We start from the raw sequence: 27663 nt of genomic DNA on the forward strand, positions 1-27663 counted from the left end.
ATTGTCTGCTTCCTTTTCGGAGTACACATCCACATACATATCTTTTATTGTCCTTTCTTGCTGTTGCAAGTCTCTTAGCCTTTCAGGACAAAACACTTCTGTCTGACCATCTGCCTGTTCAGGGTTTTTCCAGCACTATTACGTCAAACAGGGTATGTGCTAACTGAACCTCAACTCCTTCATCTTTACTTTTTACTTCATGCTGTGACTTATGATAGTGGCATCTGATTACCACAGAATCTGAGAAAATACCAGGATATTTCTGTTTTAACTTCTCAGTTTCTTGGTCTTCCTTGGGCTTTTCTACAACAAGGGGTGTCACCCCCACCTTGGATCCTGCTAACTCATTCCCAATAACAAATTGAATTCCTGGAACTGACACTCCCACTGTAATGTCCCTAGTCTTGAGTTGGCACTCCATGCTGAGCTTACATAGGGGAATGCTAAATTTCTGTCCATCTAATGCACAAATTACCACACTCTCCGGTTACAGATCAGAAAGAGTGCATATCTCTTACTATCTGCAACTGGTTAGAACCTGTACCTCTCAAAATTATCACTTTTTGTCATTCTCCCCCTATTCTGTTTGAGTAAACCTTACCTGCAGAGGGGAATGTTTTGTAGAGATCAGGTACTAACTCCATACCCAGCCCTTGCCTAGGCTGTGCACTCTCCTGTAGCTCCTCAGCTCATCTTGAGGTCTCCTTTATTACCTTCACTAATGCCACTGGCTTAGCTTCTTTTACCACATCTTTTCCCACCGGGCCTTTCTTAAATGACCAGTGCAGTGACTCTATGTGTCCCATCAGTGAATACATCTTTTCCCAGTGCTCTTCTGAAACCACCAGCACTGCAATTTTCTGTGTCCCACTCCATTACAGTGAAAACATGTAAAGCCTTTCACCTCCTGTCTACCCTCTTGGGCTTTTGTTTTATCCTGCGGTAAACTCTTATTAGTGCTCTCTACTCTTGGTTTAGTCATGAAGGATTTCCCCTTCTCCTAACTTGCATCCTTCAAAGGACAAAATTCTGGCCAGAAGCTTGTCTTATGCACCAACATACTCATCTGCTAATTCTGCTGCCCTTCTCACTTCTTGAACTTTCTGTTCCTCCATGTGAATTCTTACCATCTTTGGAAGTGAAGTTTTAAACTCCTCCAGCAGATTAATCTCTCCTAGCGCCTCACAAGTCTTATCTATTTCCAAAGCACATACCCATCGATCAAAATGACTATGTTTAAATCATTTGAATTCAGCATAAGTCTGACCTGGTTCCTTCTTCGTATTTCTGAACTGCTGTCTATATACTTCTGGTACCAATTCATAAGCACTTAAAATAGCCTGTTTAACCTCTATATAATGTCGTGAATTCTCATCTAGCAGTGCAGCAAGTACCTCACTAGCTCTGCCTTCCAGTTTAGTCTGAATTACCATTACCCATAAATCCCTGGACCACGCCATCTGCCTGGCCAATTTTTCAAATTAAATAAAGAAGGCTTCAACATCTTTCTCATCAAAATATGGCAGAATTTTGGCATATTTATTTATATCACTACCTTCTCTTTGAATCTTCATCCTGTTAACTGACTTTGCTGATTAACGTCTTAGGCAATTTTAAGAGCCATTTCTCTCACTTCTAATTTACTCAACCACAAGTCACTGAAAGTAAACAAATTGCCTCACCTACATTTTATTTAAAGATCAAGGATACTAACCGGCAAATGTTTAAATCTGCTGGGAAATTTTTGTATCCCTAAGTCTATTCAAATCTGTCTAAAACAGTTCAAATCGCAGACCCGAGCCCCCAAACTGTTACGACACCGGGTAAACGCTTCTGCTTAATTTAAAACAGCAGCTCAGAAAAGATTTATCCTGTGCAATGTGTGAAAATTCAAGAGGTCATGCACTACTTAAAGTAAAAATTACCAATTTTACTTCTTAAAATATAACAGAGAATAATTAACTAACAACTATTTGCAAGTCCTTCTTCTAAACTATCTTTTAACTTCCTCTTCTGCAATACTAGTCTGATAAAATCCTTGATTAAGATTTACAAAACAAAACTTCTGATCTCAAAATCAGGCAGCTTTCAGGTTTCTCTGTATTCCTGTCTTCTTTTCTTCTTCTTAGGCATTCTGCTTCGCAGGTTACTGGTCAATAAAGAGAGCTATTTTTCAGACCATCTTGACATGTTGGCAACTTGGCAGTTCTCCTCTCAACTGTTCAATTTTTCCTGGTCTTACAAGCTTAAAGCATCAGATTGTGTCATTGGCTTTTAAGATTGTCAATACACTAAATTCAAACTGGATTCAAGTTTGGTATTATTTTTGGGATATAATTTTAACTGATTGGCCTAATTTGAATCTGTTTTGTCATTTCCAGGCAACCAGCCACCCTAGCTACCCCAGTAGCTGGAGCATATGTTACATTGTATCTTATTGAGAACACTTGGTGCTGTCGCTGCTAGCTTTTAACTCTCTTGAAGTACACCCATATGTTCATAACACTACCATGAACCTTAAGAATCCTTTGTTATGTATACTGATGATAAGAATAACATTCATCATCTGTTTCCCTTTTGAACTTAACAATTTGATATTAACTAACTCATCTGTTTGTTCCTTTCAGTGAACTGCTTCACTCTGTAGAATTTCATTAGACAGCATGCCCTATAAGCTGTCACTGTAAGCTTCTACTCACAATACTGTAAGGTGAGCAAGCTATCTGACACTTGTAACAGTGGGGTAATTGTTTGTGAGAGAAATCAAATTGTGAAATCATGTTATTTTAATCCCAGGACAGGACATAGATGAAACACCAACAAATATATGCACATCTTGTGCATGTATGCACATGAGTACCAGCACCTCTCTATTACTTCACCCAGCTGTGAGTTCTTCACATTCAAACATAAGCAGTGGATGCTATGAAGCTATTAGAATGCAAGGACATTGCAGCTAAACTTGACATTGCAATTCCATTCACTTTCCTCACAGGACGTTGATGAGATGCATAAACTGTGGCTGCTTCATTCTGTCACTCGTCCGGGGAAGCAGTTGCAATGCCCCACAACAGAATAGATTGTCGAAAATTGAGGGTCAGAAATGAAAATGTGTTGTTTGTGTTATTTAGTACCTGTGCCATGAATTGACTGTGGATTCATTTTTACTCAGAATCTATTACAATGGTCCTTCTATTAACCATTTCCAAAAGGAAGGTACAAACAAACAACTATAATACAATTCATAAATGTCTCTGTGTAGTTGATTTTAAAAATATATTATTACTTGAACTGTAGCATCGCAAATGCAATACCTAACTGCTAGTGATCATACAGTTTCAAATTTCATTTACAATGAAAATAATGCTTTCCTTCGTTTAAATACATTTTAAGTTAAACTTTACTAAACTTCTTGTGGATTTTCAGTACTAGGTACACTTATTAGGTGATGGGATTATTTGAAAGAGTCCGCAATTTGTAGGTGTGATGCAGTTAAAGCGTCAATTGTCCAACTGAAAATATGGTGGGCCAAGATGTCACAGCTCCACTGAAATGCATCATACATTGAATTCGGGTATATTTCTCCCAATACCATCTCACCTCATTTCTGTGTGCATTTCACTAATTTTTCATTTGTCACCTTCCCATGGGCAGGTAGGACATTCCACTATCCATACAACTGAAAACTGGTAAAGTTGTTAAAACTTTCACCAAAAATCCGAGTTTCCTTTCTGTGTAAAACACTTACTTTCACTTAAACCTCACCAAAACTGAAGATACACTGAACTTGAAACATTAACTCTTTCGTCCCACTATATATTTTTTCTTTGATGTCTCATTACAATCAAGGCTTTTAACTGACCTCTGACCTTTCCTGGAGCTTATATGTCTGATTTCAGGTTGTGAGTTAGATGGACTAGAATGGATCCTGTCCATCACATTTTGTGAAAAGATATAGCATCTTCCAACAAAACATCCTTAACCAAGATACAAAATATAAACAGAGGGAACTATCATAACTTTCAGACTTTTGAAGCAAAAGTGGACTTAACTCCCCATTCAGTTCACCACATCTCTTCCTGTGCCCTGAAACCAGTTTTCTGATGTCATGCAATTAGAGTGTTAACAGAATAATGACCAATTCCAACATAGCGAAACGGAAACCTTGAAAGTGAATACTGATAAGCTGTTTGAGATCATAGTCGAAGCCAATTCTATTCTCATCTGAACAGTAATCTGACTGAATTCACCTTCCCAAGGATAATCAAATCCATTGTGATATTCTGGCCAGTAAATTCAATCAGTTTACAGAAACTCAGCATTAATTTTATCCTTCATTCTTTTCAGCTGTGTTCACTTAATAGCAGCTACTTCTTTAAATCAGAAGAAATGGGTTCAAACAGCACTACAAGACTTGAGGATGTAACCAAAATGACATTGAAGTTTATCAATGCAGTGCTGAGAGATTACCAAAATGTCAGAGGCACAGTTCTTTTGTCATGACACTCAACTAAGGCTCTGTCAGTTTTCTCAGGAGCAAAGAAAACATCCAACAGCATTAACTAAAAGAGTGCAAGCAATCCTTTTACTATTCTGGCCAATATTTATTCTTCAAACATCAGCAATACAAAATAATTTGTCAGTCATCTGATGGTGGTGGCATCTGATATATAATTACATCATGAATTAGCCCAATGTCCCTCTAATTCAATATCAATGCTTCTAGCCGACATGCTTCCTCACAGCTTTCTTCACCAAACAGAATTTCCTTCTGTTCCCTTCTCACACCTCAGATTGAATTTTGCCAGAAATTGGCTCTGTCAAGTTTGGAGGGGGTTTCATGTAGGAAGATCTCTCTACGAAGCCTAATGAGATTTCTCATACCATTTTCTGAAACATATTAATTGCCTCTGTACCATGTTGTCTGGCAGCCTGCTCATCATATCTTCCCCCACACCAAGGACACTGTCCTGGAATTCCTGGTGCTATATTTAAAACACAGCAATGCACCAAGTCAAGCACTGTCAGTCCAGAGATGCCCTGCACAGTTTGTGACAATTGCCCCAGAGATACAAGGCAAACAGAAATTGGCACCTGGCCTTTCTGCCAAAGCCCTTGTGGATGGGATGGTGTAGAAGAGGGCCATCTTCTTCCCTCAGAACTGGGCAGAGGATACCACACCATGACATGTTCCCAGCCTGGTCTGGGGTTGACAGTCAGTCAGTGCTGTTTCCATGGTCCAGAGGACACTCAGCAATACAGGAAGAATATCAATGATCATCTCAGTTCTGTGAGAATATATGCCACCATCTTCTCCTTGCTACCTTACACTCATTTTGTCTCTACTACTGCTCCCACCTTCCATCAAGTCTCATATTCTACCACTCTCAGTATTGCAAGCAACATCTTCTGTCATTCACTCCCGCCCATCCACCACCTCTACATTACTAACCCTGCATGGCCTCTGTGCTACCTAGTCACTTACTCACGACACCTCCTCCACCTGCACCAACACTTACAGCTGTGCCTTAAATTTTCATTTCATGCAATCCTTCCCTTATTTCAGGAGACAATGGACAACAATAGAATGAAGGATCATGTCATGTGGTGGGGTGCCCAGCCATTGGGTCCTGACACTCAACATCGTTTTGGCAGTGTGGACCATAACTGCTCATCTAGTGATGCTCAATCGTCCATATCCTGGCAACGAAGTAGGAATCATTGTAAAATGCTGTGCTGCTCTCCTATTACTGCTATTATGAGCATACTTTTAGCATGCCAACTCTACCCCTTTCTCGCAATGCATTCCCTCTTTTGTCTCCTGCAGACACAGCAGCAGCAGGCAGGGTTGTCAGAGACACAGGGTGAACTGACTCAAAAGTTGGAGGACTCCTATAATGCTTTCTGCAGCATACTGCCTCTAGCATGCAAACATCTGGTTACCTCCATGAAAAAGGTGGCAGCACAAGCTGAGAGACCTTGGTCCAGTATACTCAGTGCTGAGTCCATGAGTTGGGTGCCTATGTGTAGTGTCCCAGCAGCAGCATTCTAATGAAAGATATAGCACTTGGAGAATCCGACTTTTTGCTCTCAACATCAACAATCTGTTCACTGCTGATCTCATGTTATTTTACCTTGTCATTCAGGGGCTAGCAAGATTCCACCCTTAGTGTTTCTCTAGCTTCTCTTTGAATGCTTCTATTATGGTTGTCTCAATCTTTTGTGGTACCAAGTTGCACATTCTCAACATTCTAGGAAGATTTTTTTTCTGCATCCCCTCTCTCATTTAATTGTGACAATCCTTTAGTGCAGAAACTGACTGTGGCATTTGATCAGTTGTTGCATTTTGAAACAAAGTGTGTTAAACATTGAGGTTCTCCTTCACAGTCATAACAAAGTAATTTATAAATGCAAGTCTTCCTTTCAAGCTTGAGGGCTTTAATCCTCCACTTTCATTGCTTAGTGCATAAGAAAACAACATTATGGACAAACCATTATTTCTGCTTATGCACAGGCCAGTGGGGGATTTTAACATATTGTTCTCTGTATCACATGGCTTTTAGAATACAGCTGGCACTGGGCACTCAACGTATAAATATCAGTTTAGAACTTCATGTGATAGAGACCAATTTATGCATCACAGGCCTTCTGTCCCATTTCAAATCATAAACCTATTATCTGTATATGAGATGAGGCTGGTTACTTCAGCTTGGATTAGTGAATGTCAAGAATGAATGTTTCAGCTGTCTTTTTGTTGACATGTTTTCTACATAGTGGAAAAGATACACTTTGCACACTGATATGAAAAATGTCACTGTAAAGTTATTATCGCTATGCAAATGTATTTTGATTCCAAAGTAGAAGCCACTTAACAAGAACTGCTTGTTTTATCCTGAGATCAATCAATTTACAGCTAATGTATTTGACAGTATGAGCAAATAATGTGTTTCAATTGAATGGATTTTAACTGTGGAAAGCAAACTGCTTCTTCTGTGTTCTAGATTTGAGATGTAAGAGAGCGTAAAAGGCAAATCCAAAAAAGCAAACTCCCAGATCAGCATTGTCTCTTTTCTATAATTTGCACATCTAAGGAGGTGCAATTATATTGTGATGTTACTATGGTTTTAAGAGGTGTATCCTGTCCTGATTGTTTTTATGAAGCAAGGTTGAGACACAGGTGCTGAGAAATCCGCTAAAAATCGCCACAAAAGGAGGCCTTTCTTTCTAAAGTTGGAACAATAGAAGTTGCCTGAATGGGTGGAATTAAGCTCCCACAAAACTAGAGTTTTTAGTTTTAGCTTGTATCTGGGGTCATGAAGCTGGATGTGGACGCACTTATTCCTCCCTCTGTAACAGCTAAAAACTGGTGTTCTTATCCAGCTGCTCGAATTGAATGTGAGACAATCTGTTTTACCGCATTTACCTTCACCAAGGGTGTGTTTATAAGATGTTACTATATTGGACTGGTTAATTAAGCATTTTAATAAGAGCTAAGTTAAGCCATTTTTTTTAGTTTTATTTTGTTGGTATTTTAACTGCTATGCAAAATTAATTTGGAGCTGTCAGTGTTGGACTTGGGCAGGCAAAGTTGCGTGATTTTTATCTGTGTAAAATTAAGTGTGTTTTACTTAAAGTCAAGTAGTTTGACCATTCGAATTGCATTTCTTATCTTTAAAATAAGAAAAAGTTAGTATCTAGGCTATCTTCTTAATATATTTTGATGAGGTTGGTTTGATCCATAACAAAACATTTTGCAATAAAATGAGCTTTGCTGCACTGAATTCGTACAGGAGAATCCAAGGATGATGCAAGTACCATTTAATAAATCCACAACTATTTTCACTCACCTCTGCAATTTCTCATAGATCTAATCCCTAGACTGGTGTTGTCATTTGAATGTGTTCTCATGCCTTTGCTGTATTGTGCGTGGACTGCTTATATTAAAAAGTCACAAAATGTTATACTCCACAGAGGTGTACAATTTAGTCAGTTTAGACAGCTGCAAAGTTCTAAATTTTACTTTCTTACAACCTCTCATTATTTAGCTTTGTCATCTCCTCAGTGTAGCCAATACTTGCAGCTAGTATAGCAAGTGATCGACTTCTTTTTATTCATTTATGTGTTGTGGTCATTGCTGGCAGTTCCAGCATTTATTGTTCACCTCTAATTGTTGTGGAGAAACTGGTGGTGATTGGCTTTCTTAAGATGTTGCAGTCCTTGGTGTCTAGGAACACTTATAATGCAGTTAGGGAGAGAGTTCCAGCGTAGTGAACTAGTACTGGTTAAAGAACAATAATATAGCTCCAAATCAGGAGTTTTGTGACTTGCAGAGAAGTCTAGATTCCAATTTTGTTAGAATTCCTTCATGTCATACATGTGCTGCTTTAATGTCAAGAGCACACTCCCTTCACCCCAGGAATTCAGCCCTCTTGTTTAAGTCTGTACCAAAACTGGTAACGCGTTCAAGAGCCAAGTGATCCTGGTGGAATCCAAACTGAATGTCTGTGAACATGTTATTCCTTTGCAAGTGCTGCTCGGTAGCATTGTGGATGACCCCTTCCATCAATTTGCTCATGATCAGTAACTGGCAGATTTGGATTTGCCTTGCTTTTTTGTGGATAGGACAGAGCTGGACAATTTTCCACATTGCCAGGCAGATGCCTGTATTAGAGCTGTACTGGAGCAACTTGGCTAAAGGTATGGTTAGTTCTGGAATACACATCTTTAGTACTATCAATGAAACATTGTCAGAACGAATAGCCAATATACTGTCACTTCAGCCATTTCTTGATATCATGTGGACTGAATCCAATTGGTTAACAGCTCCAAACTGTGACACTTGAATTATCAGGAGGACACCGAGATGGATCATCCACTCAGCACTTCTGGGTGAAGATGAATGTAAATATTTCAACTTTGTCCCTTTCAGTGATGTGCTGGGCATCCATCTCCATTGTTCTAGATACATAGTTCTGAGGAATCTCTACATCCTGTTAGATGGCTAATTGGACACCACCATTCATGGTTGTATCTAGCAAGACTACAGAGCTAAGATCCTATCTGTTATTTGTGGACTCAGATAGCCTTGTCTATTGCAAGCTGCTTTTGCTATTTAACTTGCGAGTACTCCTGTGTTGTAACGACACCAGTTTGACTTGTGATTTATGGGAATGCCCATAGCTCCTTGCACTCATTATTGAACCAGATCGACCCCTGGCCTGATGGTAATAGTAGAGTGGGGAATATGTTGCGTCATCCATACAGATTGTGGTGGAATACAATTCTGCGGGTGCTGATGGTCCACAGAGTCTCATGGATGCCAGTTTTGCGTTGTTTAATTATTTTCAAAACTGCTCTGTTTAGCATGGTGGTATTGCCATAAATCACAATGAAGGATATCCTCAATGTAAAGAATAAGATTTTGTCACCACAGTGACTGTGTGATGGTCTCTGCTACTGATAGTGTAATGGACAGATACATCTGCAGCAGGCAGATTGGTGAGGATGAGGTCAAGTGCGTTCTTTCCTCCTGTTGGTTCCGTGACCAACTGCCACAGACTCAGTCTAGCAACTATGTCCTTTAGGTCTTGGCTAGTTTGATCAGTGATACCAGTCTTGGTGATAAACATTGAAGTGTCCCTTCCAGGGTATACTCTGTGCCCTTGACACCTTCTGTGTTTCCTCTGAGTGGCATTCAACACAAAATATGACTGATTTATCTGCCAAAGGGAGAAGATGGATGCTAGACCAGCTGGTGGCTTCCTTGCTTATTTTTGACCTATTCTTTGAGGTTTCACAGGATCTGAAGTGAACTTCCATGGCAACTCCTTCCTAACTGTAGAGATGTAGTCCTGGTAGGATAAAGGATATACAGGGATAGTGATGATGGGTGTGTGGGACACAGTCTGTAAGAACAGAATTTTGTGAAAATGGCAAAGACTAGTCATTGGAACTGGTCTCTAAATTTTGACACAAGCCCTCAGTTACTGCTAAGGAGAATTTTAGATTTATGACAGAGCTGTGTTTGCCATCATTCCTCCAGGAACCTTGGTTGATACGAAGTAGTCTGCCTGGTTTCATTGCTACCTTTAGGCTTAGTAGCTGTTTGAGACTAGTGAGTGTCTTGTTAGGACTTTTTCAGTGATATTTAAAAGTCAATCATATTGCTTTGGATCTGGTGTCAACTGTAAGCTTGTCAAGGTAAGGATGGTATATTTCCTTCCCTAAAGAACATCAGTGAATCACATAGGTTTTTAAAACAATTGACAATGATTGTCACTGGGCTAGCTTTTAATTTCAGACAGTTACTGATTTCAAATTTCACATCTGTAAAAAGGGAACCCCTTCAGTGACATTATCACTATACCACTGTATCCAAATGTTGATGCTAGTCTTCCATTAATTTGACTATATTAGCTCTTACAAGCTAAGGATAGCAGCCTAGTTTATGATTCCTCTTCTCATTTTTGGTTTATAATAATAATTTACTCCTAGGAATAATAATTTATTCCTACTTGCTCTGGAAAGGCCCAGACTATAGTGAATGTGTACTGAGCGGTTGAGATTATCAATTCAAAACAGGAGATGATGCTAACGTGGATCCTATCGCCTTTCATACTATGTATTGTTTCTATAACACGTGTGTACTCCACACAGACTTTCCAACAACAACACTCACTCACTGTTGATTCAATATTTTTGACTAGCATTACAAAGAACAACAGAAATGCAACAAAGTCATCAAACTTGTCGAACCCGGCATTCACGTTCGTAAGACTCTGCTGAAAAGACAAACCATTTGAATGTTTATTTTGGGTTTATCCAAATGTTCTTTTGAGCACATCATCATATGTGGTTCATTGATGAGAAGAAGACTATAGGGATTCTGACTTGCCCTGAATCAGCCACTTTCAGGGTCGTCACTTTTTAATTTCTGGATAACATGTGTCTCTCTGTAGTATTGTGTACAGTAAGATACAATGTATATTGCACACTAACATTCTGAATGTAAGCAAATAGGTCTGCCATGTAGTTACTCATGTTCAATGTGCACTAACTGCACTTTGCAATTCCACCAGAACTGAACTCCTCTCTCTCTGATGCTTGAATCAGGATCAATCTCCCTTCCTTCCACCCTGAATTGAGAAATGGAGAACCAGTTTCTTTGCTTTCCTCTTATTATGAATAAATTAAGTGGCAACACCAATACTTGCATTTCTGTTGGTACATTTTAATGAACGTGAAATGTAAATCAAACAGCAATCTTCATGCATTCCAAACCTAATGATCAAATGTAAATAATTTAACAGAGGAGAGGAAGATCATAAGGCAAACACAATAAGAAAAAGTGATCATAATCTAATATGATTCTTTATTGGGAGAGAACGTGAAGCAATCCAATCCGAAATGAAACAAAGTAAATTTAGGTATAAGGTGAGAGTTGCCTGTACTAGACTGGGTGACTGCATTAAAAGTCATAACAGTGGACAGGCAAGATTAACGTATCAGAAACAAATGCATGCATTGCAGCAGTTTATATTCCTTTCAGGCAAAGAAGCACAAATGGAAAAGTGGCCTAACTATAGCCAACAAAAGAAATTAAGGATGGTTTGGCTCTAAAAGGAAATTGTATAAATTTGCTGGAAAATGTAGAATGCCTGAGGATTGGTAGTAATTTTGAACTGAACAAAAGAGGACCAAGGGGTTAATTAAGATGGAACAAATAGAATATGAATAACCTTACAAGGATCATAAAGCATACCATACAAGCTTCCATAAGTGTGTAAATAGAAAAAGATTAATGCAGATAAATATAGCTCCTTACAGTCTGAAACAGAAGATTGATAATTGATAATTGAATTACTGTTTTGAGTCTAGTATTTCTCTTCTTCAAACAGAACTAAAGAAGGCTGTGGAGACCATCATTGATTATATTTAAGAAATAAATAGATTGATTCACAGAAGATGTCAAGTAATATGAAGCTATTGGATTGAGATGGAGGATTAGCCATGATCATGTTGAATGGTGAGCCTGATGATATTAAGTAGATGGGTTGCATGGCCAAATCCTGCCCTTATTTTCTATGTTTCTAAGTTAGCTGCAATTCAATTAATCTTTTCTCTTCCCTAACTTCATTAATTTATGCAATTTATTGGATTGTTCAGATGCACAGTGGGATCTATTCAAATCACTTTCATCTGCTTCATGTCACAGTGCAAAGATCACACTCTTTCCCATGATTCATGCTATTGTCTCAATTAATGGTACTAATTGCTGGTATTAATACTGAATAGACTAAGAGTCAACTCTTTCTTTAAAAAGAAAGATTTTTGTATTAGTTAAAGCATGTGTCAACTGTGAATTTGGGAGAAAAATTGTGATTTGCTCTCAGGTAAGCAAGCATTTATTTGTGCTCATTTTTAAAAAAAAAGTCCTGAGATTTTTGAACAAATGCTAAAGTACTAAATTTGAAAGCTTTTGTTGTTCATTAATTATTCATTTGTAGTCATTAAAGTGGAAATGAAAAATTACTTTAATCCTATATACTAATGTTCCTACTTAAGGAAGGCATTCAAGTACGAAAGGGAATTGGCAAAGTTCTACTGCTGAGCAGAGCAAGTAGCAGCACAGAGAAAGGTGCAGTTTTTCATCAATCTGATAGCATGAGTGCCACAAAGTACATTAATGCCTCACACTTTCAAAAAGAACAAATGGCAACAGCAGGAGTCCAATAAACAAGAGCTTTAAGATCGCAGAAAATGAATATTCAGTGCTCAATACTGTACTACCCAATGTAGAATGCGTCCTGATTCTAGTCACTAACTTCAGGGACAGGAGTAAGCAGGTCGGTCATTCTTTAACAGGTCTATCATCTCAAACCTAGATAAACACTTCCAATTGTCTTGTATGAGGTGCCTTATTTTGAGTGTCATATTAAAACTGCATTTTTCTAATCCAGTGTAACCCATAGCTCTAGTTATTTGGCAATGGAAAATTGCACTTCATTTTACTGAATGCAATAATACTAGAAGGAAATTAGGGTTATAATTTAGAGTGTTCACCACCTGCAATACAATTAAACCTATCGGCTTTTGTGAAAGCACCAACTACTTTGGGAGAAAAGAAAACAACTTTCACAGAGATGTGTAGTCTCCTAAAGTACCAGGACACTGGGGTTACTGACATTTGTTTCATTCTGTCCTCACTGAAGGAAGGAATGCAATTGAACATTGCATCATCAAACCACTCAAACATTTGATAGCATTTCAGATGCAATTAATTAAATATTTGCATAACTATTGCATAAACAGCATTTTGCTCACAGCAGAGTCCCTCAAACAGGAATAACCAGCCATCATATTTTCATTTGATTGTGAAAAAATATTAGCTGGTGCGCTAGAATAATTCTCTTCTCTTAAACTAATGCTATGAGTTTCATAGGATTAGACAAATGAAGATATAACTTGATATCTCATCCAAACAACGGCACCTCAACAATGCAACACACTCTTAGTACAGAACTTAAGTGTTAACATAGAAGATGTAACCAGTTTTTATATTCATTCATTGGATTTGGGCATTGCTGGCTGGGTAATATTTTGGCCCAATTAGTGATACCAAATCTCATGAATTAATTTTTAAAAATTATTACATAATCCACATTTTAAGTTCTATACCTAAAGTTAAACACTGAAAGTAGTTAAACACTTCCAATTGTCTTGTATGAGGTGCCATATTTTGGGTGTCAAATTAAAGATGTATTTTTCTAATCCAATGTAACCCATAGCTCTAGTTATTTGGCAATGGAAAATTGTGCTTCATTTTACTGAATACAATAACACTAGAAGGAAACTGGGGTTATAATTTAGAGTGTTCATCACCTGCACCTTAGAGACGAGAAACATCCTACATTTGATGTACTTCCTACTTTAAATTAACAGCATTCAGTGTTGATTTACTTTCTTATTGAGAAACAACACATTTTGGCAACGATTTTCATCTTGCACTCATCAGGACAATTCACTAGAATACTAATTCATTGAGAGAAAAAAAAATGAGAGGACATTGCTAATTGGTTGGCAAGTAGATTCTAATTGGTACAGGGACTGTCATGGAGTTTATATCCAATAATAATGAATGATAATTAACTGCCAAGATATGTTTAAACTTTAAACCAAAGCTGTGATGCGGTGATAGACTCCCTACCTCTGAGCTGTGAGACCTGGGTTCAGGTCCCACCTGCTGTGAAGGTGTGCAATACATCCTTCAGTAGTTTGATCACGTAATATTTATATTGGCTCTGATTGGTCAGGGAATTGCCTTGAGAAATGAACCAGCAAGTACCTGTCACTGAGGAAGGCGAAAATCTATTGTTTCTCTCCCGATCTGCTGAGTATTGGCATCAACTTGTATCTATATCTGAAATTGTACATTTATGTAGCTTTGGTGAATGGATCTGCCCATTATAAGATGATCATGTATTTTTAAAAGTTACAACCAATAGGCCAGTACTAATTGATCATACGGTCCAAAATCCAAGCACATATTCAAGCAGGCCTTTTCAGAAGGGCAGTAATGTTCAATTAAAACATGCATGTGTAGTTGCTACAGGATGAAATTTGCAATTGTTAAGTCACGGCAAATGAAATCTAATTTGAACAGTACAAATTCATGTTTTTAAAAACCTTGCACGTGTGCACAGCTCTAGTGATCCCCCTGGGGAAGTAGATGTCCTCTGCTTGTGGCCTGCGCTGGAGGATCAAAAACTTGCCATATACTAGATCGCAGACCCACACCATTGTATTGCCAAGTTGCTTCATGCAGAAAATTAAAAATAGCCTCTTATGAATCACATTGTTCTTATAAGTTAGCGTAATTTCTCTGAACAGACTAGAATACTGCAGAGTCCAACAACAAAGCAATAAAGTCATTTAGGTTGTATAATGCAGAATCTATTATTTCATTGACCAAACAACTGACACAAGACTTTGTTAAATGATTGTAATGATTGTTACAAAGTAAGCCAGATGCACCTCATAGAATACGAGTTCCCTGATTGGGGCTGTTAATCTGGTCCAATCAGGGAGCCCTGGCTGACAGATAAGAACAGGAATGTAACCCAGGTATCTCTGGAGAAGGAGCATGCGATGTCCAGCAATACCCTTGAGCTCTTCAGGGAGAGTTGGGCACTGCAGGGAGTGGAGTGCATTATTTCCCCCTCCAACTCTATTTTAATTTAATCCCTGCCCTCCCCTTCACTGTCTGATCACACAGCATTGCCCTTTGATGTGAAGGGCACTGCTTGTCACAGGCCACTCGGGTGTTTCCTTTCTTCCTGGTGGTAGAAACTGAATAAAGATTCGTGCACTTTGTGTCTTTCAAAAAAGAAGAAAAAAATAAAAAAAATAGAGAAAAAAAACAGGAATGTCACCCAGGTATCTCTGGAGAAGGAACACGCGATGTCCAGCAACACCCTTGAGCTGTTCAGGGAGAGGTGGGTACTGCAGGGAGTGGAGTGCATTATTTCCCCCTCCAACTCTATTTTGATTTAATCCCTGCCCTCCCATTCACTGTTTGATCACACAGCATTGCCCTTTGATGTGAATGGCACTGTTTGTCACTGGTGACTTGGGTGTTTCTTTTCTTCCTGGTGGTGGAAATTGAATAAAGATTCATTTAAAAAAAAAGAACAGGAACAATATCAAGAGTGATGTAGGGTTTAAAAAATAAAGAAATGGGAGAAACAAAAGGGGAAAGAAAGAAAAAAAGAACAACCATCTCAAAAATTCAAGTTACTCTAGGGGCTGACTCCGAACTAAGACAAAAACAATATTGTTTTGAAAATAAGCAGGAGATTCAGAAGGTCTCCATAGTCTAGGGACTGTTCCTGACCTGGCTGGCCATAGTCAGTGCACATAGTGGAGTTCCTGTTGGACAGACTAAAAAAAAACATAGGTGCGTCAGACATTCTATTCATTGAGAGACAGCTCTGATGGAGCTGGATAAGTGTTGAGTATTCTCCATGAGTAAATAATCAGTGACTTGGTGAGGGATACCAGCCTCTGTGGAGTTATTTCAGTTCTGATGAGAGCAAAGCACATTCCTGTAGAAATTCGCTCACAACAGTTGTTTTGGAGTTGGCATAAGCATTTCTGGCACTTTGCCATTACTTGGGAAGTTTGACTCGTTCAATCCTGCCGTCGAAGACTAGGGCTAAGTTGATGGAAAGAATGCAATATTTTTTCGAGGCAAATACATTGGGGCAGATATACAGCAATGACAGCTTATGGACCCGCAGCTTTTTTGGTTTTTAGGAGCCTAACTTTCCCTGAAGTACCAGATACTAAAACCTTTCAAGTGTTGATGTGTTCAATTAAGGAATATTACAACCACAAATCTCCTCTAATTCTGTGATGTGATTGTTTTTTCACTCTGTAATTCAAGAACCAGGGGAATCCATTCAGGATTTTTGTCCATGCTCAGATGACTGACAGAGGCATGTGACTTTGGTTGAACTCTTTATGAGATACTGAAAGACTATTTGGTAAATGGGATTAATGATATAGCCATGCAAAAGTGCGTACTAGCTGAAGCTTCAAACAGGCACTAAAACGGGTTTTATCACTGGAAAATACAGCAATAGAGTGTATGTGTTGTAGGGTATTCGATGGAAACACCACTAAAGTGAAGGCAATTGCATAGCCTCTCTCAGGACATATCCTGAACAGAGGGACTCTAGGTCAGTCCACAGTAAAACTACAAGACAAAGCCAAACCTGGGCCAAATGGTTAAAATTTTCTTCAGGATCCTTGCCAGCAAGCCATTGCAGTTGCTGCTGGTATGTGGACTTGACATATCAAAAGACTTAAATTGAGTAAGAGAACTCATAGGCCAGTATCCAGAAGAGTGCACACCCATGAAAGTCCACTTACATCTGACTTTGAATAGTTAAATTGCTTAGCAACATCCAAATCAGAACCAATCAAAATATGCATCTGCATAAATGGTCACCCAATCCTAATGAATTGAAACAGCATCAGGAACGCCAATGCCAGACACAAGACTCCACTAAGTTAGAGAGGCAGTTTACTTCAGGGGATCAAAGTTTAGCAGAGGAACCACGGGAATGGCCTGGAAAGGGTAAGAGACATGGTTGATGTAAGGTTAGGTCCAGTGACAAATGGAGTTTGGTAGATGTGATGGTCCTGAACAAGCACATGGACCATGTGAAAAGCTGCAAACTCTTAAACAATGCAGGAGCACAATGTGGAAAGACTCTTCAACAATCTTTCCAACTGTTCTGGAACCCATGTGTTGTCCCTTTCCGTCAAGTGTTGGAGATACCTTGGAATCTGACATGGACACGGCAGATGTTGCTACCTTTGCCTGAAGAAGAGAACAAGTTTCTTCTGAGATGCTCTGGGCACAAGAGATGAGCTACTGAGCGTTACACTTGGCCCATATCAGAGGCAGAGTCAGAGGAACTCAACCCAGGGGAGCCACAAAAGAACCAGCCCTATGTCCTTGGATTCAAGGCGTTGGGGTGGGAGATGTAATGATTGTCATGAGGTTAGAATATGAGTTCCCTGATTGGGGCTGTTAATCAGATCCAATCAGGGAGCCCTGGCTGTTAGATATAAACAGAAGCGTCTCACACCCTGTTCACTCTGAGAGCAGGCTCTGAGGGAGCTGGTTCATTGCCAACGCCTCTCCACATGTACTAAATGATGACTTGGTGACAGGATACCAGCCTCTTTGGAGTTACTTGAACGATGTAGAATTTCAGTGGAAGTAAAAGGTACAATAAATCAGACCCAGTGATACAGAATAGATACAGAGCTAGAATAAATCTTCAGCACAGTTTAAAATACACAATACAGTCCTCACCTACAGTACTCAACAGTCGATTCTCAAACGTTTCTTAAGTATGATCTGATACAGTGGGATTTTTTTTAATCGGTGACACAAACCGATAGCTTAATCGAGAAACGCAACAATGTATAAATTTAACGACAGTTGTGTTAGCCTCTGCGCAGCGCCTCAAGTTTTAACGTGTGGAAATGTCACCGTGCCCAGAAGGAGGCGCTCTGTACACACCAAGGCGATTGTGCCTTTAGACAGTCAGCAGCTGAGATCCCAAAATCGGAATGCAGGCGCCTTCAGGAATTTTAAATGATTTATTATATTCCTTTCATCTTAAACAATATTTGACGTCAACTGATCCAAAGGAGGAAAACATTCCGCATTGCTGAAATAAACGTGATTACATTTAGGATTATGGTTTGAAAAGTCCATTTGAAATCGGGGGGAAACTGAACTTGAATTAATATAAAGATCTAATAAAATTCTTAACCTTCAAAAAGAACTTGTCGACGCCGAACCCTCATCTAGTGAAAAGATTTACTAAACGTACCATAGTCCAATGCTGAGGGTTACCGGTATAATTTAAAATTTCTTCTTCGTATTTAATGGAGCTGTCAAACTTTACTTCAGCCTGATTTTATATCTCCTTTTGAGTAATAATTTATGATGGAGCAAGTAAACGCATCGCCCTTTTTTTCCCCTATTATCCCAATCTCCGTTGTAATTATCAGGAAAAGGGTTTCACATTGACAGGGAGTTTGCAGTATTCACAGGGGGGTGTCAGTGACTTCATTCTGAACACATGGGATACCGAATCTCATCAAACTTTACGTAATTAACAATCTCTCACTCTCAATTTCACATTGTAATGAACGAGTTGCAGTGAATTCACCCACCCCCACCCACCTTTCCCGGCGCTATTACAGCTCTTTCTGGGAGAGCTGGTTTACTTACAGCCAAATGCGAGACAAACGCGTCACTGTTCTGTGTTCTGTACCTAATCCTATCTTGGGTTCTTTGTCATTGTCAACCGAGCAATTATTTCAGGGAGAGTGTCAAAAGATCCCGCTGCCTCTGTAAGAAGCAGCAAGGGGTTGTTGGGACCCTTGCTTCAGTTTACCATACACTTTGTGGACAATGTGTCGTTTTCATAACATTCCTCTGAACGGCTCGAACTCGACCAAATGTCAAAAAGAAGCTTTGCACTCCCATAGCATTCAGTCATTCCTCTTCCGTATTTTCAGAAGCAAAGTATTTTGTAATTAAATACTCCTCATGTTTGTCTGTTTGAAGAAATGTTGTAAATATTTCCATTTAAATCTTTTTATTTAGAATTGCAAATTCCTTTGTTAATGAATTTACGCGTTTGCAACATTCTCTCGCTTATTTAGGATCGGAAGAATAACTCTTGGATAATCCTGCAAACTCGTTCAAAACCGTTTGAGTTGGACGTCTGAAAAATAGATATTATTCCCTTCTATCCCGATCCGTCACTGGTACATCATTCCACTTCCACCAACCCAGCCTGCAAAGAATTGGTTAATAGTAGAAACTTAAAAGTTTTAGCTGGGAGGTGAAATTTATATCGTTTGAACAGCTCAAGGTTAAATTCTGATTTTAAAAAAAGTTGCAATTTTTGCTTAAGCGGATTCGAATATATAGGAAAATGCAAGGCTGGGAACTACCCGTTTATTAAAAAAAATCTGCAGCTGTAAAATATCAAATTTCGAGGACCTATTGTGCACTTCAACAACTGCTACAGTGCCGTATTACTTCTAGGATCCCGAAACTAGGTCTTTCTTGTGAGCTTGTCACTTCGGTAAAGCGAGTGGGATCACTACATTATACCTAAGGTTAAATTGTAGTGTTTCATCATGCTGCTGTCATGAGGAGGGTGATGAATTGGTTTACTCTTACAATGCACTAGTGACTTGCTCTTGTTTGTGTGTAGTGAATGTTCTGAAGTGGTGTCCTCAGTGGAATCCTGGAATGACCCTGCAGTTTGAAAGTTGAAGGTTATTACAACTTTTAAAGCTGTGCTGGAGATTCCACAGGTAGTCTTGAAATAGATTCATTGAAAACTTAGCTTGCATTTGTGTCTTCATGTCAAACGGTTTGGGTGTGAGCGGAGAACTAAGTAAGTTAAATGACATCAGGTATGATGATCAAAGCAATGAGAAATAAAACACCAACATTCTGAAACAAAATATTTTTGCAAGTCCGTGTTTTGACCTTTTAAAAGATATATAACATAAGCAGGTTGTGTACCCATGCAAGCATTCTAGACACAGAGTGTGCTGCATCTGGAAACTATCTGCAGATACATCTCCAAACAACAAAAATGCAGTACCCATGTGTGGAAGGGTATTTCCCTTATTTCAGTTGTATGCACTGGATAGTGTAACAAATTATAAACACAGTATTTCCAGCAGGGATGTTCACCAATTTTCTATGCGGCAAAAGTGAAAACTGTAGATTCTGGAAATCAGAGTCTAGATTAGAGTGGAGCTGGAAAAGCAAAGCAGGTCAGGTTGCATCCGAGGAGCAGGAAAATCGATGTTTTGGGCAAAACATTGGGACTGAAGGGCTTTTGCCCGAAACGTCGATTTTCCTGCTCCTCAGATGCAGCCTGACCTGCTGTGCTTTTCCAGCACCACTCTAATCTAGACACCAATTTTCTATGTCTAGTTACCTCAGTCGAGGAGACTGGTCACATGTTTGCAGTTAAATTTTGATTTACTGCATTTTCCAGTTTATATAATGTTCTGTACTTTTTATATTCATTTATGGAATGTAGGTGTCACTGTTTAGGTCAGCATTCATTACCCATCCTTAAAGTGGATGTTCAGTAAAGAGTCAGCCGTTTTCTGTTGATCTGGAGGCACATGTAGGCCAGGCCAGTTAAGAACAGCAGGTTCCCTCCCGAAAGAATATTAGTGAGCTATTGGTGCACTCTTCTGCTCTGATCAATCTTTTTACTTTAATCATTCCAATTCAGAACTAACCTCTCTTCCTAGGCTCAATTTCAACACATTTTTGTTTTCCAAAGCAATATGTAGTTGCTTAGCAACTAACACTAATTAGAAATCTCAACCAAGAGAAAACTTCATTTTATTATTTTTGAAAGGTTCAAAATAATCAGAAAGAAATGAAGTACAAATAAATCAGGAACCACTCAGTAGATGTAAAAGATCCCATCTCACTTTCTGGTGGAAATTGTGACAAATTGTGTATATTCATTCATTGCAATTACCATTGGTAGATGTTCAATGACTCCAGAACTATTTTCATAATCAAACCAACTAGCCTGATAAAAATGAAGATAGAAGGAAGCTCAGTGAGAGATCTATATTGCATATAGTCCACATTTCCTTTTGTTGTTCAGGATTAAGTATGAATTAATTGCGAAAAATCACTTGCATATTGATTGTTTAAAGTTTTTGGGAATATGTCATAACTATAAAAGAACATGAAAAATGACTACATGGGATTAAAAAAAAGCCCCTTTAACATGATGAGCTGATACAGCCAGTACAGTAATTCTGTATTTCAGCTTTCACAAAAATGTAGATTATTTGCAAGCAGATAATGGGTGAAAATTGAGGAAAGAAAAATGCCAAAAACATGGTAAAAGACAAGCTGGTACCATGCATAATACTGAAATGCAGAGAACTCAAAATATATTTAAATAGGCTGAGTTAAAAATATTACTGTCTCCAAAATGAGTCAATTGTAAGAATACCATCTGTTCATGTGGAAATTGTTTAATTTCAGCTCTCCGTTACTATCTTATATGTGAGTCATTTATTTTTAGATTGTCAAGGAAGAGGAAATTCATGTGTGCCAGATAACCCTTTTTTGTCAATGTCAGCTTCTACAAAGCTCCTGCTCAGTCTGTGAGCACGTCATGTGGAGTTCACATTCATCAACAGTGTGCATACCTGTCAAGTATTCTATATTTATAAAATCCGTCTATTCCACGAAGATTATAGAAAAATGAGGAAGGTTAATATGTCACAGCTGTTGGTCAACACTTAGAAATTGTGAAAATAAAGAATTGTCTTTTTCATTTCCTGTTTCCTTTTGGAGACTCTTCTTACAATTCAAAATGGTGAAGCTGATTGCTGCAATTGTATAGAGCTTCAATGAGACCTTAGTCGGTGTACAGTTTTGGTCCCATAATCTAAAGAGGGGTGTACTTGCCATTAAGGGAATATAACAGAGATTTAATAGATTAATCTCTGGCATGGTGGGATTGTTTTGTGAGGAGAAATTGATAAGGCTGGTCTGTATTCCCAGAGTTTTGAAGAATAAGGGATGATATTATTAAAACATACAACATTTTCAATGTGGTAGGGTAAATGAAGATTTGATGTTTCCATCAGGGAGTCTGTAATCAGAGGACATGATCTCAGAATAAGCTATGTGCCATTTAAGACTGAATTATGAAAGAATTTCTTCTAACGAAGGGTGATGAATCGTTGAAATTTTTTAACCCAGAGGACTATGGAAGTTCAACCATTGAGCATATTTAACATAGATTTCTAAAACTGATAATGTCAAGGTATATGAGGATGGTGTGGGAAGAGGCCATGATTGAACTGACTTCTGAATGGACCTTTCAAATTTGAAATCTAACGTTGATCTTGCTTTTTTGCACCTTCTTTGCAACTGTAACTTTGCATTCCTCGCTGTGTTTAATAATCCTACAAACATTGTATGGAATGATCTGCCTCTACTGCACACAAAACAAAACTTTTCACAGCACCTAGGTACATGCGACATTAATAAAACAAATCAAATCAACTCAACTGAATGGCAAAGCAAGTTCAATGTGCTGAATGGCCTCCTCTTGTTCCTATGATTAACACTGGAATAAAGAACAGAAAATTGTATTATCAAGCACTCCCAGATCAGTGTATTACAATGCTAAATTTGTTTTGCAAACAATCCTCTGCTCTTCTCAGATAGCTGCCCAGGACAAGGTCAAAATGTCACCTTGCTGCACTATGTTGAATTTTGCATTCTTGCATCAGTCATTCTTGCGTCATGTCATAAAACAGCTGAGTAAATCCTTAGTCTTCTGTAGGCTTGGCTTAATTCTGTTCAGACTATTATTAGAGGTTAAATGGTGTGTGGGGGCTAGTCTTTATATTAAATGCAAATTTTCATCCGTGCCTCATATGATTAGAATATGGTTCTATGGGAAATATATTGAAAAAGAAAAGTACTTGAAAGATCCTCACTGGTCAAGTTATCAAGAATGTTATGGGATATACTGTACTGTGCTTGCTGATCATTAAGGGAGATTAGAAACAATGTGCGTGCTAGAAAGACAATTTTCAGCAAGTGATTGTTAATTTTAAGACTTACAAATCTTTTCGCACTGACTCAATTCAACATGCAAAGTTGTCAACAAGGTAACTTAACTAGATCCAGCAAAAGATGAACTGATAATTATAGGTCTTCAGATGTGTTGGTTTCTGGGCTCATTTACAATGTACAACTTTAACCAAAGTTCCCAACCCACCCCAAAAGCCCGTGTAAGAAATCATCACTGTCCAACCCCTTCCAAAATGTAAAATAAAGGCCACTTTTTAAAATTATATTTGTTGTATTTTTGATCCTTGTTTTCAATTCCCTTCATGGCTTCCTCCTCTCCCTATCTCTATGATCTACTCCAGCATTATAACCCACTGAAATATCTATGCTTCTGTAATTCTGACCTCTTGTGCATCCTCATGTTAATTGCATCACAGTTGGTTGACATTGCCTATCCTCTTGGTTCAGGAGTTTTTTTCTATATTTGTTGGTTTTATTTTCTTTGTTTAAGACGTTCTTTAAAATCCACCTCTTTTATCAAGTTTTTTTACTTATCTGATATAATAACACCGTGGCTTAGTGTTGTACTTCAATTTAAAATACACCTGTGAAAGGCCTTGTAATGTTTCTTTACATTAAAGGTGCTTTATAATTTGCTGTTGTCTGGGGGGTGGTGGTGGGGGGATTGAGTTAAACAATTTTAGAAAAGAAGAACAGTATTTTCAAAAGGGACACATGTTAGGATTAAAATTATGGAAATTAATTTAATTCCTGATGTTACCTCCCTATTATTTAGTTTCCCAAACTTTAGGCTAGATTATATTCCCTACAGTGTGGAAACAGCCCCTTCAGCCCAACCAGCCCTCCAAAGAGTAACCCAGCCAGACCCACTTCCCTCTGACTAATGCACCTAACTCTATGGGCAATTTAGCATGGCCAATTCACCTGACCTGCACATCTTTGGACTGTGGGAGGAAATCGGAGCACCTGGAAGAAACCCATGCAGACACGGGGAGAATGTGCAAACTCCACACAGACAGTTGCCCAAGGCTGAAATCGAACCTGGGACCTTGGTGCTGTGAGGCAGCAGTGCTAACCACTGAGCCACCATGCCACCCTTTTTGTGGAAACAGGCTCTTTGGCCCAACCAGTCCACACCGACCCTCTGAAGAATAACCCAACCAGACCCAGTTCCCTCTCTTTCCTTGAAGACTGTGACCATCACCAGCTCTCCAGTACCTTTCAAGTTATTATATGATGTATTGATAATTTGATTGTGCTTTTACGTATACTCTGAGTCACTCGTTAAAAATCAGGATTAGAAACTCTAGCTTAATTGCTGTTTTTCTACCTTGCAAGAAACAAAATGGGCAAGACCGGTATAAATATTGAAATGAACAATGTAAGATTTCACAAAGAGTGAAGGCAAACCAGAAATAATGGGAGCAAAAGGACAGAAATATAGAGATATGAGAGAGTGGAACATGGCTGAGGTATCTTCTTATCATGAGTGATATCACAAAAGTTGGCTTAGCTTCCTTATTACAAACAATTTGGTAAGGTTGTTTACAGATTGATCCTATTTTTGAAACACACCAAGGGTAAATGTGGTGGTGATGCATTTCATTTATGAAGCAAGAAGTTAAGTTGTAGCTTACAGCTCCAACTGAAGTAATACTCTTCTTGTGAGAAAATATTTTGGAAATGCCATTTCCCTTTGGAAGGACTATCAAATAGAAAAAACAGTGCATTACCTTTATAACTAACGTTATCAGAAAGTGACAATGTTTTTCCATCAGTCAACTGAATAAAGTTCAGCAAACAGTTGTTTTGTCAAAACAAGCTTAAAATAATATATTCGACAAGTTGAAGAACAAAATTATTTCTTCACAATGGATCAGTCCCACTTTAAAATTTTCATAAGTATCAAAGGTTCAGCATGTCCAGTAAATCATCATAACACCACTTAATGATTATATTAAACCAAGCAGCATACAATTCCATTTGTAAATATGGTTAAGACAAGTAGCAACCTGAACTTAATTTGTTTGTTTCTCCTTAGCTGACAACACACCATCCTGCATAATAAAGATCTGAAGATGAATTATGTATTAGCAGCAATATGCGTCAAAAGCTGACAACTTTACATTTCAAAAGGAGGTGTCTGAACCACTTAATGACATATCGATAAGGTGTGTTTTACATTTTTCTGTATTTACACAGAGCTCTGGAGAAGCAATTTCAATAAATGTGAATGATACCATGTTAAACAGATTACCAAAACTAACTAGTAAGTTGTCACAATTAATTCATAAACCAATAAACAATATCTGCTCTACAGCTGCTGTTGACCTCCAATAAACCTCTTTTGCAAAGCAAAGTCATTCAGTTTAAAAGAGTTAGAGACCACAGTGTTTTAAGGTAAAGTCTAAATTTTGTTTGTATTCAATAATGGATTAATTTAATTGAGACAATTTGTCTGTCATCGTGCCAGAACCACCTGTATGAAACTAAAATTTCAGGCAGGATGGGCAGAATATGTAACAGATATTATTTTCCTGATTTGCCGGAATGGTCCAACCATCGAACACATGTATAGTTTGACAATAGCCTGATTTAGAGTAAAATTTCCCTGCAATAAGATTTTTGAATGCACTTTAAGAAACGCACCCCCATCTGCAATTGTGTGAAATTTCCACTTACAACACCATCTTCAACACTGCCCATTCGGCAAGGCTGTAAATCTGTGTGAGTTAAAATAACTGGGAAACTGCATTGAGAAAACTCCAAAGAAGAAAATGAAAAATAACCTGTAAACTAAAAGCAAAAATGATGATGCAGAAAATAAATACCGTGTATATCACTACTTAGAAATGGGTTAGTTAATGTCTGCATGTATAGCCTTTAATCAAAACTGGAAAATATTTAATAAAATTAAGAGTACAGCAACAATTGATACTCCAAGCAGAATGCAAACTGATAGTTCAATGACTTTGAATGGAATACAAGTCAAATGCTAAATAATTCTACTTAATAAATATTGATTATGACTTTACTAGCCATAAAATTATTGCAAAATTTGGATCCATATCAGCAACTTTTAATCAGATTTTCTGTAAATACAGTAAATATATGATGCAGTTCCTGATATATTGTAACTTCACCTGTAGCATCTGGGTAAATTGCATCCCAAAGTGAAATAATGAAAGTCTGCGATCTCTGTCAATCTCAATTCAACTGCTTGAGAGCACAGAGGAAGATGTTCACCAGCAATTAGCTTTGAACTGCAAGCTGCATTCAATGATGTCTCAAAGATTAAATGATGGAGGAAGCAAAATATCTTTTCCAGAAGGGGAGGTTCAAATGATTTCTGTGGAGCACTTTTCAGCAGCTATTTCCAGTGCAAGAAAATTCAAATTATTCCTATTCCTTTGCTTTCTGCCTTTTAGCCATTTTCTATCCTTGCAATTATATTATCTTTAATCTATCATTCTTACTAAAATTCATCTTCATTGATCTTCCAGCATTTTTGAGGCCCAGATCATAGAATCACACAGTGCAGGAGGAGGTCGTTCAGCCAACAAGCCCGTGACATTGCTTTCCTGCATTCCTGCAATATTTTCTCTTCAAGTATTTATTTAATCCCCTCCAGATAGTTACTATTGAATCTGTATCCACCACTCTAACAGGAAATCTTAATGTAAACAAGTTTTCTTCATGTGAACTTTTTTGTGGAAATTTTGATATTTTAGGATTTTGACATTTCAACCATTGTAGCCTTTATTTACAAATCTAAACCTTTAATGATTGTAAACACTTCTACCAAATTTCCACCTAGCCTTCTCTGCCCTAATGAAAACAAAATGCAAAACTTGTGCCCACACCTCCTCCCTTACTTCTCTCCAAGGCCCCAAGGGATCCTTCCATATCCGCCACAAATTCACCTGCACCTCCACACACATCATCTATTGCATCCGCTGCACCCGATGTGGCCTCCTCTATATGGGGGAGACGGGCCGCCTACTTGCGGAACGCTTCAGGGAACACCTCTGGGACGCCCAGACCAACCAACCCAACCACCCCGTGGCTCAACACTTTAACTCTCCCTCCCACTCCACCGAGGACATGCAGGTCCTTGGACTCCTCCATCGCCAGAACATAACAACACGACGGTTGGAGGAAGAGCGCCTCATCTTCCGCCTGGGAACCCTCCAACCACAAGGGATGAACTCAGATTTCTCCGGTTTCCTCATTTCCCCTCCCCCCATCTTGTCTCAGTCGATTCCCTTGAACTCAGCACCGCCCTCCTAACCTGCAATCTTCTTCCTGACCTCTCCGCCCCCACCCCACTCAGACATATCACCCTCACCTTGACCTCCTTCCGCCTATCACATCGCCATCGCCCCTCCCCCAAGTGTGGGCGGCACGGTGGCACAGTGGTTAGCACTGCTGCCTCACAGCGCCAGAGACCCGGGTTC

The 27663-nt window shown here is 38.6% G+C and overlaps 1 protein-coding gene across 3 annotated transcripts in view; it reads right to left on the bottom strand.

Annotated features, from left to right (window-relative positions):
• The window catches only part of atp10b (ATPase phospholipid transporting 10B), a 253403-nt gene that overhangs the window by 132517 nt on the left and 93223 nt on the right, over window positions 1-27663 (bottom strand). The gene's annotated exons all lie outside the window — the stretch shown is intronic.

Source organism: Hemiscyllium ocellatum, chromosome 16 (genome assembly GCF_020745735.1).
Source record: "Hemiscyllium ocellatum isolate sHemOce1 chromosome 16, sHemOce1.pat.X.cur, whole genome shotgun sequence".
Taxonomy (NCBI): domain Eukaryota; kingdom Metazoa; phylum Chordata; class Chondrichthyes; order Orectolobiformes; family Hemiscylliidae; genus Hemiscyllium; species Hemiscyllium ocellatum.